Source organism: Fistularia commersonii, chromosome 2 (genome assembly GCF_037954325.1).
Source record: "Fistularia commersonii isolate RoL2024-O1a breed Wild chromosome 2, RoL_Fcom_v1.0, whole genome shotgun sequence".
Classification (NCBI taxonomy): Eukaryota; Metazoa; Chordata; class Actinopteri; order Syngnathiformes; family Fistulariidae; genus Fistularia; species Fistularia commersonii.
Window position 1 is genome coordinate 21,603,362 of NC_141285.1, and position 15,203 is coordinate 21,618,564.

At 44.4% G+C, this 15,203-nt stretch overlaps 1 long non-coding RNA gene across 1 annotated transcript; it reads right to left on the reverse strand.

Annotated features, from left to right (window-relative positions):
* Window positions 1-714: 714 nt before the first annotated feature.
* Window positions 715-12,495, reverse strand: LOC147236716 (uncharacterized). The gene is made up of 3 exons (XR_015108725.1): window positions 12,076-12,495; window positions 10,371-10,513; window positions 715-842 (listed from the first exon to the last, which is right to left on the reverse strand). It is a non-coding gene; the product is annotated as an uncharacterized LOC147236716 (long non-coding RNA).
* Between the last annotated feature and the right edge of the window lie 2,708 nt (window positions 12,496-15,203).

Genomic DNA, 15,203 nt, shown 5'->3' on the forward strand with positions numbered 1-15,203 from the left:
CACCTATACACACAAACACACTCAAATCCCTCTGTCCACAAGAAGCAAATAGGTGGAAGTGAACAGCCTCTCTCCCGCGCGAGTGGGTGGGCACGCATGTGTGTGTGTGTGTGTGTGTGTGTGTGTACGTTTATGTGTGTGTTGCCCATCTTGATGCTGAGTGTTTTGTCACCTGTCAGCTCAAACGGATCTCACGTTATATAGGACAACCAAAACCCCAGAGCTCCGTGGAGGGCGTGTCTCTTACTCGATGCGATAACATGCCGGGGCTCAGCTCTGTACGCTCCTGTAATGTGAGCGTGCAAATCGTGATGGAAGCCCAGATGGGATCTCTAACGAAGAAATAAACGACAAAACATATCACGTATTTAGCCGGAAGGGCAGTGATCATATATGAAAGGATGAAAGTGATGGTGTGACTGCAGGATCAGCGGAAGCAAAGGCTAGGTTGCTGAACTCAAACCGCTACGGTGGATTACCTTCGCAGCCGAGTGGGGGTCGGTGGATCCTTACCATGATCCAGGCCGTCATTTTAAAAAAGCTTGTGCCGAGGTCATGGGAGCCAAGAGAAATTATGACACTTAAATAAAGATAATTGTTGTTTATACCAACAAATGTCAACCCGTATGAGATTACATAACTATCACAGGACCTCAATAGTGAATTCAGTTCAATTCATTTGTATTTTTGCTGGTCATAAGGAGTGTTGGGGTTAATGTGTCTATGGAGGTTCTCAGTCATCCAGGTTAGGGGGAATTCTTGTCGAAATCTTCTTGTCGTGGCCACTGGACTTGAATTTCTTCACTTGAAGAAGTTTTCCCCCTCTTCCGAGTTCTAATGACCTGTGAAAAGTTTCCGAATATCGGGGTTAATGTGTGATTGAGGTGCAATATTTATTATTATAGGTGCAATCGTCACACAAGCCACCTCATTGCTTTCACGCGTAAATTTAGTGCCAACACGGCTAACTTCAGCCTTTACTAAATTGTCAGTCTTACTTTAGATTTTTAGAATGCAGCCTCAGGGCGGTACAGACCAGTGTCTCCCTGAGCGGGTCCCGAGCCTGGATAAATGCAGAGAGTTGTGTCAGGAAGGGCATCCGGCATAAAACTTCTGCTAAAACCTAAAATGCAAATCGAACCTAACAATCTTATACTGGATCGGTCGAGGCCTGGGTTAACAACGACCGCCATTGGTGCCGATGACCTACAGGGTACCAGTGGAAATTGGGCTAATGTTGGTTGAAGAAGGAGAGGAGGAAGGCAAGAGTAGGGACATTGAATATTGGGACTATGACAAGAAAAGGCAAAGAGTTGGTCGACATGATGCAGAGAAGGAAGGTGGATATGCTGTGTGTCCAGTAGACAAGGTGGAAAGGTAGAAAGGCTAGAAGTTTAGGAGCAGGCTTTAAGTTGTATTATCATGGTACTGACGGGAAGAAAATGGAGTAGGAGTTATCTTGAAGGAGGACAAAGGCAGAGCAGAGGACAGAGGCAGTGGTGGAAGCTGAAAAGGGAGGACTGTTGTATGGTTTTCAGGTAGGAGCTGAGAAAGGTTCTGGGTGGTCAGGGAGAGCCTCAAGATGACTGGACAACTACAGCTAATGTCATCAGAGAGACAGCTGGAGAGTACTTGGTGTGTTGTCTGGAAGGAAAGTAGTTAAGGAGACCTGGTGGTGGAATTAGGAAGTGCAGGAGTATATAAGGAGAAAGCAGTTAGCAAAGAAGAAGTGGAGACTGAAGAGGAGACTGAAGAGATCAGACAGGAGTACAGAGAGATACAACGTAAGGTAAAGATAGAGGTAGCAAAGGCAAAACAAAGGGTGTACGATGACTTGTATGCTCGGTTGGATAGTAAGGAGGGACAGAATGACTTATACAGGTTGGTAAAACAGAGAGATAGAGATGGAAAGGATGTACAGCAGGTCCGGGTTTAAGGATAAAGAGGGAAAGGTATTGACAGTTGCTGGAAGAGTGATGGGAAGATGGAGAGGGTACTTTGAAGAGCTGATAAATGAGGAAATGAAAGAGAGGCAAGGGTAGAAGCGGTGACTATTGTAGACCACAAAGTAGCACAAATTAGTAAAAGTGAAGTGAGGAAGGCATTGAAGAGGATGAAGAGTGGAAAAGCAGTTGGTCCTGATGATATACCTGTGGAGGTGTGGAAGTGTCTAGGAGAGGCAGCGGTAGGAGGCTACAGAGAATAGGGTTAGATGGAGAAGGTTGATTCGCTGTGGCGACCCCTGAAGGGAAAAGCCGAAAAGAGAAGAAGACTTGTTTCGATATTTACATTTGCTCTTTGTTTAGTTTTTTTCTTTGCTCTTCTTATTATTTTCCTATGGCTTGAAACCGGACCTGGGTAGTAATTTCATACCACAACCTATAAGGTGTGCTTGTATGACAAAAGTTCCTCGAATACTTGATTTCCGCCATCCGAGCTTTCCACAGCGGTTTAATCCAACCTGGGATCTAAAGGGAATACCAGACATACCCTTGCCCTGGAAAATGGTGGGGAACTTTAAGAAACCATGTCGGGACAAAACTGAAGCATCGGTGTGCGTTTGTTGACAGCGGCTGAAAGTGGTCATGCTGACAACACCCTTCCCCCCCAATACCCTTTTTCATGAATGACCCCAGGAATGTAAGCTCAACCCCCCCCCCCCCGCCCTGCATGAGAGCATCAATGCACTGCCTCAATAATTCATCTCCAGAATCTATTATTCACCTATTAATTTCTCCTCTTCGCATGGAAGCCTCGGCGCCCCTTCAACCCCTCAGCATCACCCTCCCTCCTTTAACCGGCAACCTTTGCCAGGTCACTCAGCCCATATAAACAAATCCCTGCTTCCTGTGCGGCTCCTTTGATCGGCTGTGTGTGTGTGTGTGTGTGTGTGTGTGTGTGTGTGTACCAGGTGCAAAGCAGCGTGTGATGTGCTAAAACACAGGTAGATGGAGCGGTAGCCTCTCGGTGACCTAAAGGGGGCCGCTGACAGCAGTGACATTGGCAGCGAGGAGTGAGAGGCGGGAGACCTCGCGGCACCCTGGAAGTTCTTCTCCGTCTCGGCGCGGCCGCGTGCAAAACACCGAGTCCAATATAACTCACCGGCAACACCCGCAATTTCACCTACCATTATTTCTTCTGCACAAGTGATTTCATAGGACTGTTATTTCTGCAGCAGCACTCGCTGGTTATCTCACTTCTGTCCCTGTTGTTCTCACCCATGGCATTAATGTGTATTTTTCTAACACTTTACAGTGCTATTGTGACAAAATTACGTGCCTCTCTCCCAATTCCAGCACTCTCTACAGAGACGTCTATCTCCCGGCTGATAACGGGAGGATGTCTTTTTACAATCTGGACACTTTTGCACTCATTTCTTCTCTGGCTTTTCCAGCGTCGTATTAAACCGCCGTTGTTTTTCATCTCAAGAAATAGGCACGACTGCACCGAAGATACTTCAGGAGAATCTGGTGTCTTTGTGATTCCAGACGTGTCGTTGACATTTTAACACTCAGATTGAAGGATCAAAATGACAAATCCCCCCTTTATTTTCCTGCTAAAATAAGCGAACTCGATCAAATTGTACACATTTATGTGCGATTCTCAGGAGAATAATAATAAACTGTTCTGCAGCTGCAACTCCTTTAATATTTTTCATCCATTCATTCATGCTCTAAACTGCTTTTCCTCTAATTCACTAATTCACCCTGAGTCATGTGTTGAGGCCTGTTCTTATATTTCTTTAATTTAATAATTTTATTATTATAACACCCTTTGTCCAAACAGGTTCTTCTTTACCGTTGCACCCATTTCGAATAATTTGAAAATTTATTTCCATGTCATTATCATATAATTCATCACAATATTGTGTTTTTGTTTTTGTTTGTTTGTTTGTTTGTTCTTTCAATACTTAACATAGTATTTCGGAATAAATTGCTAAAATAGTCCTCAAAAGCAAAAAAAAAAAAAAAAAAAAAAAAAGAAGATATTTCTCCGGAAATGAAACGATCACTCATATCATTTCATCTCTGGAAATAATCTGATGTTATCTTTTATTCCCCTTAAAACGTCCCCGTCCATCCCCGCACTTCCTCTCCTCTCGCTCCGTCTCCATCACCGCTTCCCCTCGGGAGCCAACCTGAGACCGACTGTGTATCTGTGTATTCCCTCCCTCCATCCCCAGGAGAGAGAGAAAGAGGGGGGGGGGGGGCAGCAGATCGAGACAGAGAGGAGGGATGGAGGAGGACGGGAGGCGAGGGAGCCGGGGAGAGAAGTGTGTTTGTGTTCCCAGAGGATTGGCCTCTGTCTGTCCAGATCAGGAAGCGAGAATGTGATGGCAGGAGAGACAGAGCAGAGACATCCCTTCAGAATCTGTGTGTGTGTGTGTGTGTGTGTGTGGGCCCCGTTGAACCGAGGTGTCATATATGCGAAGATCACAGCCTGGCGCTGCTGGCGAGCAAGGGGGGATGACGCTCCAAATCACTGAAATGCCGGAGACGACGGTGCCGTGATACGTCCCGCGCCCGGGTGCGAGGGCTCTGCGGGGACGTCGGATGGAGATTAAAAACCACTCCCTCGGCCTGAAAGCGCTAACGTTGCCAAGCGTGTCACCTTGGAGGGCGGGGAGGAAATAAAAGAAAACACAACCGTCACATTCAAACTCACGTCTAATTAGAGCCTGATGATTATACAAGCGAGCTGGATCAGCTTCTCTCATATATCAATATTTTATCAGATAATCTGATGGGCGCTTTTGACCTTTGACACCTTACTTCAGCCCCAGCTCAGGTGACCAAACAGACTTTTTTCTATTTTACACGATCTCCACATTAGCCCCATGTTTACCTGTTCGGATTTTGGCTGAGGTCAGTCCACCGAATCCGTACTTTTTGCAGTGCTAATGCAAACATTAGCATAGCAATAGCATTCAAGCCAACTCCTGCAGAGCAACATTAGCGTAACGGACCTTCTCAGCTCGTACCATTGACCCACTTCGATCTCCCTCTGCTGTTAACCCATTTCTTTTATGTCTTTTTTTTTTTTTTGGGGCGTTGTCATCAAACTTTCAACCGATGTCCTCAAGGCGTGACGTTTTACACGTGATGCCGACGGGCTTTCGACCGATTCATGCATTAAAATGCACATGATAACATTCAAACGCGGCGGAAATGTAAACAAGTCAACAGTACACACAAACAGAGGTATGCGTCCATTTTGCATAATGAGTATGACTACTATTTTTAGCACATCTACTCACAGTACTATAATTTTATTCATTTATTCACCCTCTATTCCGCCTATCCTGGACTGAGGTTTGCAGGCAGGGGCTGGAGACTATCCTAGCTGACACTGGGCGAAAAGCAGGATTCACCCCAGAATAATCACGGGGTGATCACATATAGAGACATAAAGCCATCAACTGGATGCTCCAGGTTCTCCAGTGAACCTCCTGCATGGTTTTTGGCTGTGGGAAGAACACTGGGAACCCCAATGCAGATCAATGCATGCATTGGAAGAACCTCACACCAGGGATCGTCTTGCTGTCAGGCAGAAACGCCAATCACCACCGCGCGCCCATTTATCAGCATAATATAAGCCAATATAATTTTTCTTTGACTTTCAAATATTGGGGCCGCCTCAGAACTGCCCTCCCCACAGCAGTGAGACTGCTAAACAGCAGACAGAACAACGGAACAACCAACAATTTTTTTCCTCATGCAATTTTGCACAATCCAAATTTTGCACATCACCTGATATACTTGACTTATATGTACAAGGCATCTTTATCAACTATGCTCATTTTGGATTATTTCCTGTATGGAAATTTCCTGTATATGTTCCATAGAGTTTTGTTATTGTTTTAATTTAATTTAATTTAATTTAATTTTATTTTATTTTATTTTATTTTATTTTATTTTATTTTATTTTATTTTATTTTATTTTATTTTATTTTCCAAAAATATTGATTTATTTATTATTAATGTCGTATTATCCATCTGCTGTACATATGTCACATACGGCTTATTGCATTACATCTGTATCCCTGCTCCTGGCCAAAGAAACTAATTTCTGTCCACTCTCTCTGAGCGAAATGACAATAAAATTCCTTGAATCCTCGAATCCTTGAATAGCACAAACACACATTAACACGCACAGACACACACGCATGTCTAACAACAATCCTAGCCCTCTCTCATTTCCTGTGCCGATGAATAATGAGGCGGACGCGGGGCTGTCGCTCTGCTTCCCCTCGCCCACAGAAGTGCACGAATGTAGGCCAGCTCACTGTCGGCCCCACTTCCCTCTCAGCACAGTCAAAACAACACACTAGCCGTTGTCTCCTCGTGTTTATCAACCTCCATCTATCTCTTGTTACCTCTATCTATCTTGAACTTACTCCTGCGTGAGGTGTGAGTCATGGCGCCGTGTCCCGCGGATCAGCGCAGCGGACGCCCTTGTGATCGGGCAGCTCTGCCAGACACTCTCACACCACGGTGTTGATACAGGCCTAGTTATAGTCACATCATTATATCTGTATTAGCAGGAGCAAAAAAAAAAAAAAAACCTTCACGCTCCAACACCTACAAGCCTTCGCCGCATGCGGCCTCTGATATCGGACGTTTGCAGGGATTCGTGCGTTGAGCATCCGTGCGTGTCAGTATTACTCTGTCCTGACACATCAGGCACATACGGTATGTGCGGGACACGTGCTTATCAATACGATATTCCCGCTCCGCTGTTTCTCATTCGACACGCACCGCAGAGGAAGACTCGATCCGTCCAAACCTATGGAGACTCATTAATGATAGTTGCCTTATGGGGCCTCTTTTTCTCATATTCAAAAATTCAAGAGGAGATGGAAATCAAACCACCAACTGTCTGATTGGAGGGACTTCAGCTTTACATTCTTTTCCGCTGGAGGCAGGGTTCACTCTGGATCCATCACCTGAGCTCCACACACTTTAGACATTAGATACAGACTCACATCCGTAACCGCGTATTTCTGGAAATAATGCCACCATTACAACTGGAAACTGGACAATGTCATTTCATAAATAATTCAGTAATTGTTTACTTGTATCTATATCCCTTATATGCATCTTCTTCCTTCTTCTCTTCTCTTCTCTTCTCTTCTCTTCTCTTCTCTTCTCTTCTCTTCTCTTCTCTTCTCTTCTCTTCTCTTCTCTTCTCTTCTCTTCTCTTCTCTTCTCTTCTCTTCTCTTAACTTAACTTAACTTAACTTAACTTAACTTAACTTAACTTAACTTAACTTAACTTAACTTAACTTAACTTAACTTAACTTAACTTAACTTGACTTGACTTGACTTGACTTAACTTAACATCTTCCATCCATCAATCATCTGCCACTTCATCCCTGCTGTGAGATCAATAAAGTCGATCTTATCTTATCTTATCTTATCTTATCTTATCTTATCTTATCTTATCTTATCTTATCTTATCTTATCTTATCTTATCTTCGATTCCATCAATCATCTGCCACTTTGTCCTTGCGGTGAGATCAATGAAGTCAATCTTATCTTATCTTATCTTATCTTATCTTATCTTATCTTATCTTATCTTATCTTATCTTATCTTATCTTATCTTATCTTATCTTATCTTACCTTAAAATTTGTGATATCCGGGACATAAATTGGGAAGGAAGAACCACACACACACATATAGTAGTGCAGATGGTTGTCATCGCTCACATATTGCTCGTGCACGTTCACCTAAGGCAAAGGGACGGCAACACAGCGGCCAAATACTGAGTTGGGACGGGGCGGGGGGAGATTTCGGCATTTTGGCCGCTAAAATAATCCGACACTCTTACTGGGTTAACGTTAGCCGGAAAAGGTTGTGCGTTAGCGTGTTTGACAGCACTCGGACCCTGGCCGAGACGTTGACGCTAGTGGCTAGGGACACGTCACCTCTGCTTTGGGAAAAGGGCCCGCGGTGAGCCGGCCCCCGGAGCACGGCACGGGGTCGTCGGCGTGGGGATTTAATTTCATATTCTTTTATGTCTCTCTCAGGGTAAAAGTGCAAGTATAAATACTGTGTCGTTCATCAGAAGATTGTAATACTGACAGCCCCAATTAAAAATAAAATATTAACCAGATCAACATCTGGATCTTTAATTATAATCACTCTATTCCAAAAAATATTATTTGCACATGATTCACTCCAACTGCAACATTTTTGTAATTTGTCCGGTAAAATGTGTTACCCTGATAGTGAATGAATGAATCATTTATCACAGGTAGCTGCTAGAGATATGGGTGATACCAGGAACAAACCGGTCAACTGAGGACAGCAGTCTGCGAAACAAATAATTGAGAAATCTAATCAAATCCGTTGGAAGAAAATAGCGAGAAATGAATTAAAACCTTTTTTTGGAAAGGGGGAATTATGGAAATCAACTGGAAATGTGCTGAAAAAATGATCAAGAAATGAGTGGAAATTAATCAGTGCATTGAATTGCCTGAGAGGACCAAGAAGTGACCTTAGGGCGAAGGAGAAAGCCTGGAGGAATTGACTGAAAATAAATGCGAGAGGTTACCTTTCCACAAGCACTCCATGAGAAAAAGACAAGTTTAAAGCTCTAATCTCCTTTATATTACAGGTTTCTTAAGTCGATCTGACCTCGTCCTTGTCTACAATTTCTCACGCTCTCTTCGGAAATCCAATCAGATCAGGTTTTTCGCGAATCGTCCCCGTGCAAACTCCGTCGGACGGAAGAAACGGGAGCGGACGTCGGGAAGCCGCCAAACAAGCGCGTCGGATAACGATCCGCCGCTGCCGTTGACAACGGACCCATCATCATCACGGGAGACACGGGCCTTCTCATCCGTGACCCGGACGGCTGCACGAGGGCGGAGGGAAACTAACACGGGAAACATTTCCTCCATCTGGAATCCACCTCAACCCCCAAGCGAAGACGCCCAGTCATTGTTTATTCTTTTTCTCTCTCATTAACTCCCACGCTGAGAGGAGTGCGCGTCGGTTTGGATTACAGGCCGCGAAGAGGAAGCTGCCCGTCATTTCCCTCCGATGAAGGCCCCCCCCCCCCCGAGTCGTAAGCAACGTGGACGGTGTGTTTTCTTTTCCTTCTCAGAGACGAGGTGAAGCGGGGATATGGTGGCTGTTGTTGTTTTCCTGAAAACGTCACTGCGGTTTTGGCAGATTCATCACTTCATCTGGGGTGTTCGGCACACCGGTTTCTTTAAATTAAAATGTTTGTTCATGGGTCATGCGAGTGGAAATGAAAATATCATAACGCCTTGACTTGAATCGGTTCCGTGAGCGAGCTCGGAATTCAATTTGCTCATATATCAAATTAAATTTCCCCATTTAAAATAACTGAAGCAATATTAATCCGTTACAGCCCCTGGTTTGGTTATGTGTTTTTAAATGAGAAAAATTTATATCACAAAAAAAATCATAAAAAAGCCATAATAATATATTATAAAATAGAATAAAGTGTATAAGTGAATAAGTGTATTTACCTCGAAGATTGGCTGTGGTGGAGGAGATGCCTGGAGGTTGGGGGAATTTTTCATTTGGTGCTTTAACTTAACTTACTGGCTACACGCTTCATGCTACAATCTGTTGCTAAATGTAACGTGCACACTTTGCTACACTTTAAGGCTAAACTTTATTTATCGACGAGTGAAGCCGTTCGTCTTTTTAAAACCATCAAACCGTCCCCGACCGACATCTTGTCCGTCCACATTCCCACAAAAATCCCCATAAATGTCTCCTGTCTTCTCACAGATTATCCTCTCCATCACCCTATCTCACCGATAACAACTTTTCCGTCTCTCTGCGGACGTGTCCACCGCACGCGCACCTCGCTCGTGTATTTCCATGATTTCCTCTGAGCTACCTAGCGGCGGGCGGAGCGTCTGACTGTTTTTAGATGCCGCTTCACAGACAGTATCAAACGCTCACCCTTCTCGCTCCTAACGCAGATCTGGGCTCGTATCACAAAACGAAAAACCCACCGCGGTAAAACTTGGCACTCCTAAGTCAAGGCTCCGCTGCAGTACGATAGGCAATTATTGGAAAGCGCTCGTGCCACGAATTATCCGGCAAATGGAATAAAAAGCAATTCCGGAAGGGGATTAAATCTCCCGCACAAAATATGCACGTCAATTAAAATACCAAACACACACACACAGATCTGGGCTCGAATCACAAAGCAGAAAAACCACAGATCTCGGAGAACCGGCAAGTCAAGGTTCCACCGTATTCACATCTCCGCCTTCGTTTTCACTCACTAACCGGCCAAATTCACCGTATCCAGTCTTTTCCCTTTCCTCATTGGATGATTCTCTTCTCTTCCCTAATCACTCCGCAACCCCCGCCTGACCTTTGACCTGCAGCCGTCCATCCTGGGCCCCCCCGTGGTGTCTTGTCCATCCCTGCATCTGTCTCCTGTCTGGCCTGCGGTCGATCCGTCCAAACCTCGGTCTGATCCGGGCACCTCTCCGTCCCCGGGCCTGCCGCCTCCACCTGCAGACGCCAGGCCTGTCACGGGGCGGCAAAGCTGGACGCTCACTCTGCATGTATGTATGTGTGCATGTGCACGTGTGTGTGAGTGTGTGCTGCGAGGGGTGTGAATGCAGCTGTCACGCTCTCTCAGGATCATATGCTGGCTGTCAGACATCTTGTAAAGTAACTGTCATCCAACACCCTCAAAACACACACAGACACACACACACATTTTTCCATCTTTCACATTATATTGGCATTACATCATGTTCATTTCCTGGACTGACAAACAGAAATATTTTTATTGACTATAAACCAGTTCTTTATTCATGCTAAAGTAAAACCACTAACATTATAAGGGTCACATCACATAATAGCGACTCATGGATTATTAATTGTATTAATGGAGCCCCTGCTTGATCCTTTTAATAGAAATAGAATGGGAACGCGAGATAGAAAAACTAATTGATATCACAGTGGTTCAAATAAATAGACATAATTAAAAAACAGTCTAATAATTACATTTTACAATAAATCATATGTCGATGTAGAATATTACACATTGGGTTTCTGCTCTTATTGCCCACACTAAGGTACACATTTGGTGGGTTTGCACATCAGAGCGTTAGAATATTGCAAATAAGAGTGGCAGTTGTGGTATTTTACAGATATTATAATGAAATTCTTGGACGTTTGGCATTTCATACTATTACTGCAATTTTTGTGTCAAAATTTCTATTAGAATAAGAAAAAAATATTCGAAAGGGTTTCGCAATTGTGTAGTTGAATTTTATTGGTTAGTCAAAATCATTTCAAGGCGCATATCATGGCTTTATGAGACTTGGCTGCCACACCAGAAGGAAAATACGGTATTAAGATTTCCGGCTTTATTGGTGTATAAACAGTTTTTCCCAGTTCCAGCGCAAACGCTACATCAGAATTACGCCAGAAAACTTGCCACGCTGCTGCAGGGATGCTAACCCCGCTGCGTAATAGGATAGGATAGGACACAACTTTGTAGCTCCCTTGGGGGACGCCCTCAATGAAACTATGGTTCCAACAGCATAGTGCATTACACAGAACTACAAAAATATAAAATATAGATGAACTAAAATGGTGAGTTATTGCAAGTAGCACATGTAATGCCAGCGGATAGGTGTCGATGAGGACAGGATCAGTCATGGGGCGTGTTATCGTTTTAATTATTCTCATTATCGGTCATTCTTTTAATTCCTATTTCTCAAGTTGACAAACACACAGATGGCAGAGGGATTCTGTTTTCTATAAGGTCGGATCTCCGTCAATAATATCTGCAACACTTTCTTCCGGTCTGCATTTCTCACAGCTGGTGTTGGAATGCATCTTGTGTCTCTTTGTGTATTTGTGTGGTTGGGTGTATTCAAGCATGTGTGTTCCTGTCTGCAAGTATGTGTGTGTATGTGTATTATGGGATGTCTCTGGAGGTGAAAGGCTCATCTGTTTGGTCACCAGCCTGTCCAGGTAAATAAAACATTCACACTCCACCGGGCACAACATTGATCCCACACTTCTTCCTCTCCTCTCCTATCTTCTCCTCTCCTCACCTCTCCTATCTTCTCCTCTCTTCTCTTCTCTTCTCTTCTCCTCTCCTCCCCTCCGTTGGTTTGTGATGTCCAGTGAGACGGGGGAGGCGGTCAGGTCTCCATCGGCCACAGAGCAGCTGTCGTTTCAGGTTAGCACAGGCGGGAGGTAGCCGACGAGGAGGGGGAGAGGGATGAATAAGTGAAGAGGCTGCAGACTGGACTCATGTTAAATGTAGAAAGGCTAACGGACCAGACGGCTGTTGAGCTGTGTGTGTCTGTGTGTGTGTGTGTGTGTGTGAGAGAGAGTGAGTGTGGAGTTTGTGTGTGAGGTAGGGAGGAAGAGAACAAGGGAGAAAGGGAGAGTGAACGTATGATTGTATATGAGCACTACCGAGGACCTGCTGCCTGTCCCGCTGAGCCTCCAATTAGCACACACCACTAGAGCAGGACACACACACACACACACACACACACACACACACACACACATTTTTGAATACACACAGAGGACCCTAGAGAGAGGCCTCAAACCTGCCTGTCAGCTGCTGTTAGATCACACTGCATTGGGCCAACACCACAACACACATGGTCACACATTCTTAAATGCAAAAATATGCTGAGATTAAGATTACGGCGATAACGCTCATGCATATTCACTTACATATTGAGTTAAAACACCATGGCTGAATTCAATCCAAACCCTGAGGAATGACGTGGGAACGTGTGTCAGAAAAGTGTGGGTCGAACCGGACGTCATCGTCTATATCCCGAGATCCAAAACTCAATTTAATATTGATGAAGAAAAACCTAAACACAGTTATTTAGAACTATTTTACAGTTGGTACTTTCCTGCAATGACTACTTGCCGGACACTGAGAGTGTACACTGTCTACTGGATGTCTTTGCTAATGTTGGAAGTTTTTATATATAGGAATATTTCCTATCCTACCCCATCTTATCCTATCCTGTCCTTCCCACACTATCCTATCTGTCCCATCCTACATTATCCTATGCTATCCTTTCATGTCACTGTTACCTTTTTTTTTACTTTTACCACTTTTATTTTTATTATTTCTTTTGCATTTGTATTTTGTATATATGCATATGTCTGTACGATGTCCTCGAGTGTCAAGAAAGGCGCCTTAAATAAAATGTATTATTATTATCCTATCCTATCCTATCCTATCCTGGACTATCCTTGATTGAGCTGAAACATATGGAAACGTGAATAGCACTGGACAAAAAGCCAGGTTTCAGTTGAAATGGCAAACTGAGTTTGCAGAGGGAATTACCACGGAGAAAACTTTTTGGGCTCTTAAGTGGCGAGCCGCGGCACATCGAAGCTCGTGTATAGACTGAGAGTCGGCGCCGATGAGTCGATACACAAGAACACCGCGGCACGTGACTGAACCTTCCAGGCGTAGAAGTGACACAAAGGTCATCTACATAGGCAAACAAGGAAGGATTTTCCCCAGTGGGCTTTACCCCTCAGTCCGATACACCGGCTTGAGAGTTCATGCAACATTTTCTTTACTCCCCCCCTCCTGAGCCCCTCCGTTCCTTGCAACCTTCCATTGCGGGTGCATCTTTCCATAAAGCGAAACAAATTTACCTGGGTGTGTTCCCTTGAGTGACATCGACGTGACACCACCAGCTAAGGGCTACGCCGTAATGCAGACGGAGACAGAGGAGAGGAAGACGCTTGGAGACGGGGACGAGGTAGAGGCAGGAACTACAACGTGGCCTTCTCCCTGCCTGCTCAGGGAGAAGATTGTCCTTGCTTTGTTAAATGATTTCTTCCAGCTGAACTATCATCCCGATATCAATCAAGGAGAGATTGCCAAGAGATCAACCAGAGAAAAGGAAGATTGCATGTATACCCAGAGTTCCCCGGGTCACTTCGGCACACAGTCTGCACTGTAAATCAATCACTTTATTGCCATTTCAGTGGCCATTCAGGTTGTTCTTGTCAATAGGTGCCATGCACCGGCCAAGTCACGGCTGCCCCCCCCCACTGTGAATACTTCATGTGTCTCGATGAGAGACAAAATGAACTGGTTGGAAGCCGCTCCGATGCTTGATGATTAAAATGTTTCGGAGTAACCGCACGGAAGACACATGTGTATCATGTTTCATTTCAGGGACAGCGTGTGCAAATTGGAAAATTGGCTTGTTGTCACGCGTAAAGAGAAAACAGTCTTTTCAAGTGCAACCAACCCAAGAAGGTTTTTTTTCACCCTCTACCTGGAAATACTGCTACATTTCTCAAGTTGGATCACGGCTTCTGGTGGGTGCCGGAGTTGAAAATAAAACCTGGAAAAGCACAATTCAAAAACAACGACACGTGACTTTACAAATGGCAGGAGACCTGACTCGATTAAGAGTTTGCTTTTGGATTTTTTTGGGGAGGGGGGGCTAAGTAATCCCCTGTTGTAAAAAAAATGTATTCCAAATTACTGTAAAATCACCAAAAGCATTAGAAAATAATGAAGAATAATGATTACCATTATGAGATGTTTCAATTCATGCTAATATTTCAACACGTTTATTAAGAAAAACATTATATGTTATTATTTTTCATCAACTCCAAATGGAAAGTACATTTCCCACAAGCATCTGTGTCGGGTAGACTGGCAGTACCTTCTGAGAGGTTCAGTTTTGAAAATATTAGCTGTCAGAACACCTTGAGGACTCCTTCACCCTCTTCCAGACCTGGCTCCTGGAGGGTTTTTGACACGAGTACCACAACATACCACTAGATGGAAGTGTGATACTGCCGATTATCCAAGGCAGCCACTCTTCTCTGGGCCTGTCCAATGGACACACTTAAGCTGGGCTCTCTTGGATCAGCTCAGGCCCAACATATTCCCTGGTAGGAGATTTACGAGCGGAGCTGTACTGCATCCGCTCAATCTTACACCAGGTCATGGCTTGATAATCACACGCAAACCTTAGTTTTAGAGTGTTAGCCGCTCAGTCCCTTCGAGGCAGGATCAATCTAGGAGATGAAGTATACGTGGCTTGATGCCCTCTGAACAACCCCCTGTTGATGCAGCACTAACAATCATGGGGCCCCTTCGGTGAATCCGAAGGATGACTTGAAAACATACGAATAAATGGTATAAAAATAGAAAATAAAAAGGAGGAGG